At 39.3% G+C, this 4,903-nt stretch overlaps 1 pseudogene; it reads left to right on the top strand.

Annotated features, from left to right (window-relative positions):
- Positions 1-312: 312 nt before the first annotated feature.
- On the top strand, positions 313-1,847 carry LOC118854648 (annotated as a pseudogene).
- The last annotated feature ends 3,056 nt before the right edge of the window (positions 1,848-4,903 follow it).

Raw genomic sequence — 4,903 nt, 5'->3', positions numbered from 1 at the left:
TAAGGTTACTCCTACCCAGATCCTGAGATCTAGAAAAACAAAACAGAATTGGGAGGAGAGACTGACTAACAGGACATGGGGCATTGACTTGGACATAGTCCTCCTGCCTGTATTCCAATAAGGGAAGGAAGAACCATTTAACTATTCACCAGACAGGAGTTGGGAGTCTGGGGCCTTGAGGCCACATGTAGCCCTTTAGTGCTGCCCTTTAACTGCATCCAAACTTCACAGAACAAAATCCCCTTAATAAAGGAAGTTGTTCTGTAAAACTGGACTCAGTCAAAAGGGCACACCCAATGAGCTAGAAGGCCCATGGTGGCTTCCAAGGCTGCAGGTTCCCTTGTGGCAGGAACTGTGGTAAGAACTCTCACTAATATTATCTCATTTGAGCCTCCTAATAACCCTGTGAGGTAGGTGCTCTTAGTATGTGGCTTTTACAGTTGAACAAACTGAGGTAAATTATGGCTTACCCAGCATCACACGTGAGTAAATGTCTGAGCCAGTAATTAGCCTCAGTTCTTCTTGATTCTAAGATTAGTGCTCTATCCAAAGAGCCAGCAGCTGCAGTACATTCTGTCTGCACTGATTTCTTTAACCCTTAACTAATGTTATTTAAAAAAAAAACCAAAAAACCTCACAAATTTGTGAACATCAATTCTATATGTCTAGAATCTGTTATCCACTTAAATTTTGTCCATCATTTCAGTATGGAATGCATAATAAATTGTATCATTTGAGTATTTATGGTATATTATACAGAGTATATATTTGCAAATCAGTCTGGTACAAAGGTTAGTAGTTTGTCACAGTGATCTTGGTCTGCTTTGTCCTGCTCTGAAAAAGGTGTGTTGCTAAAAGGAAGGTTGTTACCATTTATTATGGGTTGGGGAACCTGCATAGACCAAATGCAGCTCTTATAAGCTCCAATATCTTTGCTAAGAAAATGCCAAACAAAAGCCCACCCCCCCCCAAAAAACCCACAAATAGTGAGTCAAAACTCATTCTCATTATAAGTTGGAATACACATGTAAAAGAATATACCTGACTTTTTGAATCACTAATTTATTCTTTTTTAAGTTTCCAATTAAACAAGTCTAGGGAAGCTCAGGGAAAGATTCCATTTTATCTTCTTAGAGTGAACAAATTGAAGAAAAGAAAGAAAGCTCTGATTAATTGAGAGGTGCTATCTTACTGAGAAAAAAGACCTACTTTTTAAAAAGGTACATTCTACTACAAAAAAAAAAAATTATAATCTTTCTAGCCCAGGCTCCGTCTAGAGCAGCACCCACCGCACCGCCGAGATATTGATGCCCAAGAAGAAGAACCGAATTGCCATCTATGAACTCCTTTTTAAGGAGGGAGTGATGGTAGCCAAGAAGGATGTCCACATGCCAAAGCACCCCAAGCTGGCAGACAAGAATGTGCCCAATCTCCATGTCATGAAGGCCATGCAGTCTCTAAAGTCTCGTGGCTATGTTAAGGAGCAGTTTGCATGGAGGCATTTCTACTGGTACCTCACCAATGAGGGCATTCAGTACCTCCGGGATTACCTTCACCTGCCCCCTGAGATTGTGCCTGCCACACTCCGAAGAAGTCGTCCTGAGGACAGGAAGGCCAAGGCCCAAGGTCTGGAGGGCGAGCGAACTGCCCGGCTTACTCGGGGTGAAGCTGACAGAGACACATACAGACGAAGTGGCTGCTCCTCCTGGTGCTGACAAGAAGGCTGAGGCCGGGGCTGGGTCAGCAACAGAATTCCAATTTAGAGGTGGATTTGGTCATGGACGTGGTCAACCTCCTCAATAGAAACTGTAGAGATATGTTTCATATTCAATAAAATTTGGGAAAAAACAAAAAAACAAAAAAAATTATAGAGCTGGATAAATAACAAAATTCATCTGGAAGAGCAAAAGGTCCAGAATATCAAGAGAATTAATGAAAAGAAATGCTACGGAAGGTGACCTAGCCATACCAGATATTAAAATACTATAAAGCAGCAATCATCAAAACTACTTGGTACTGGCTGAGAAATAGAGTCATAGATCAGTGGAATAGGTTAGTGAAACAGTAAAGCAACAAACACAACATCAACAATAATCATGAATATGCCTAGGTAGTTCTGTATTGCAAAGTATGAGAGACTCCCCATAAAGATGGTAAAAGAAGTATAATATTTATTCACACACCAGAAAACCATATCCCATAATCAAATGTTCAGCTCCCACAGCCAGTTAGCCCACCTTATCATAACAGCAAGGAGCTTAAAACACCATATCACAGCCTGGATACTCGCCATCCCCAAAACTCTCTGACCCCCGTTGGAGTCCTCCCCAAAACAAACTCACAGTACAGCCAAGTCAGCCTGTTCAGCTCTAACAATCATGAGGGTGATTAGCCACTAGCAGCCACCAGCAGCCCTAACATCTTTCTCTTTCTCTCAGCATTTTTTCTGTGACATAGCTTTCTTTTCCTGTCAGGAAATTCCTCCCACCACATGTAACTTAGACTTTCTGTGATATAAGCATGTCACATGGCCTATTAATGGGTAGGAAAGATCTTCGAACCTAATTGCAACTACAGTTAGGTACACAAGATGCAGTAGTCAATGACTATAGTAATCTACTCTTTGAAAAACCCAAGGAGTCCATCTTCTGGGATAAGAACTCACTATTTCACAAAACTGCCAGGAAAACTGGAAAACAGTATAGCAGAAATGGGCACAGACCAATAACTTACACAGCATACCAAAATAAAGTCAAAATGGGTTCTTGATTTAGATATAAGGGCTGGTACTATAAGCAATTTGGGAGAGCAAGGAATTGTTTACCTGTAAGATTTATGGAGAAGGGAAGAATTTATGACCAAACAAGAGATAGAGAGCATTGCAAAATGCAAAATCAATAATTTTGATTACATTAAATTTAAAAGTTTCTGTACAAACAAAGTCAATGCAACCAAGATTAGAAGGGAAGCAGAAAACTGAGAAAGAATTTTTACAACCAATGTCTCTGATAAAGGCCTCATCTCTAAAATATACAGGGAACTGAGTCAAATTTATAAGAATATAAGTCATTCCCCAATTGAGAAATGGTCGAAGGATATGATCAGGCAGTTTTCAGAGGAAGAAATTAAGGATATCTATGGTCATATGAAAAAATGCTCTAAATCATTATTGATTAGAGAAATGCAAATCAAAACAACTCTTAGGTACCACATCACATCTGTCAGGGTGACTAACATGACAAATAGGAAAATCATAAATGCTGGAGATGTGGGAAAATTGGAACACTAATGCATTGTTGGTAGAGTTGTGAACTGATCCAGCCATTCTGGACAGCCATTTGGAACTATGCCCAAAGGGCTATAAAAATGTGCTTTGACCCAGCAAGAGATCATATTAGTGGGAAAAAGACCCATATGTACAAAAATATTTAGCAGCTCTTTTTGTGGTGGCAAGAATTAGAAATCTAGGGCATGCTCATCAACTGGGGAATTGCTAAACAAATTGTGGCATATGAATGTAATGGAATACTTTTGTGCTATAAGAAATGAGGAGATGGACTTCATAATAACCTGGAAAGACTTACATGATCTGATGCTGAGTGAGGGGAGCAGAACCAGGAGAACATTATATACAATTATAAACACAGTATCTGTCATGACTAACTTTGATAGACTTGGCTCTTCTCAGCAATACAAGGTTCTAAGACAGCTCCAAAAGACTCACAATGGAATAAAACTATCCACATCCAGAAAAAGAATTATGGAGTCTGAATGCAGATTGAGGCAAATTATTTGCTCTCTTTCTTTCTTTTTCTTTTTTGGTTTCATTTCTTCTTTCTCACGGTTCATTCCATGGTTATAATTCTTCTTTACAACTTGACTATTGTGTAAATAAGGTTTAATGTGAAGGTATATGTATAATCTATATTGGATTACATGCTGTCTTGGAGGGGAGGAGGGGAAGGGGGAGAAAATTTGGAACTCAAAACTTGTGGAACTGAGTGTTGTAAACTAAAAATAAACAATAACTTTTAAAAAAGTTACATTCTACAAGTCAAGGTCTTCTTTTTGGCTTACTAAAGAGGTCTCCTGCTATAGGTTCTTTTATTATGTGAAAAGAGTCAAAATGTAAATGAATGGCAACTCCTCCTGACACCTTCCCTAATTCAACACATCAAAGACAAAACAGAGCTAACTTTGTAAACTTCCCTCCTTTAGGGGAACAGATAAGAGCTTTCCTTTTTTTTTTCTTTTACAGAAGAGTTAAGCCCTGTTGCAAAACCTAAAGATGTGTAGGTTGGGTTTTTTTTTGTTTGTTTGTTTTTGTTTTCCTCTGGGGCTACACCTTGCATTTCCCAAACCCCTACTTCTATAGTAAAACTTTTACTGTCTCCCTATCTATTATGGGGCAGCTAGGTAGTGCATTGGACAGAGTGCAGGACCTATAGTCAGGAAGACTTATTTTCTTGAGTTCAAATCTGTCCTCAGACATTTTCTAGCTGTGTGATCCTGGCCAAGTCACTTAATCATTTTTTGCCTCAGTTTCCTCATATGTAAAATGAGCTGGAGAAGGAAATGGCCAAGCACTGCAATATCTTTGTCAAGAAAATCCAAATGGGGTCATGAAGAGTTGGCCATGGACTGGACAACATGTTACTTGCAATGTAGAATAAATGGAATGGAGTCCTAATTCTCAACTGCTCCTATTTTCCCCTAATGGTATGCTCCATCCTCAACTTCTGTATCACCATAGTTATTTGTATCTAGGGAAATTTCTTCCTTCACATGGGGCCAAGTAGCAGGATCAGCTAACCCATATATGTTTTAGCCTCTCCTCTATTTTCATTTCCCCAACTTAACACTTGCACTGGCAAGTTGTATCCCCAGAGGAAGATTGACTACT

The sequence above is a fragment of the Trichosurus vulpecula genome, chromosome 6, assembly GCF_011100635.1.
Source record: "Trichosurus vulpecula isolate mTriVul1 chromosome 6, mTriVul1.pri, whole genome shotgun sequence".
Classification (NCBI taxonomy): Eukaryota; Metazoa; Chordata; class Mammalia; order Diprotodontia; family Phalangeridae; genus Trichosurus; species Trichosurus vulpecula.
Note: the sequence above shows the minus strand (reverse complement) of the source record. Positions and strands in the feature narration are given on the sequence as shown.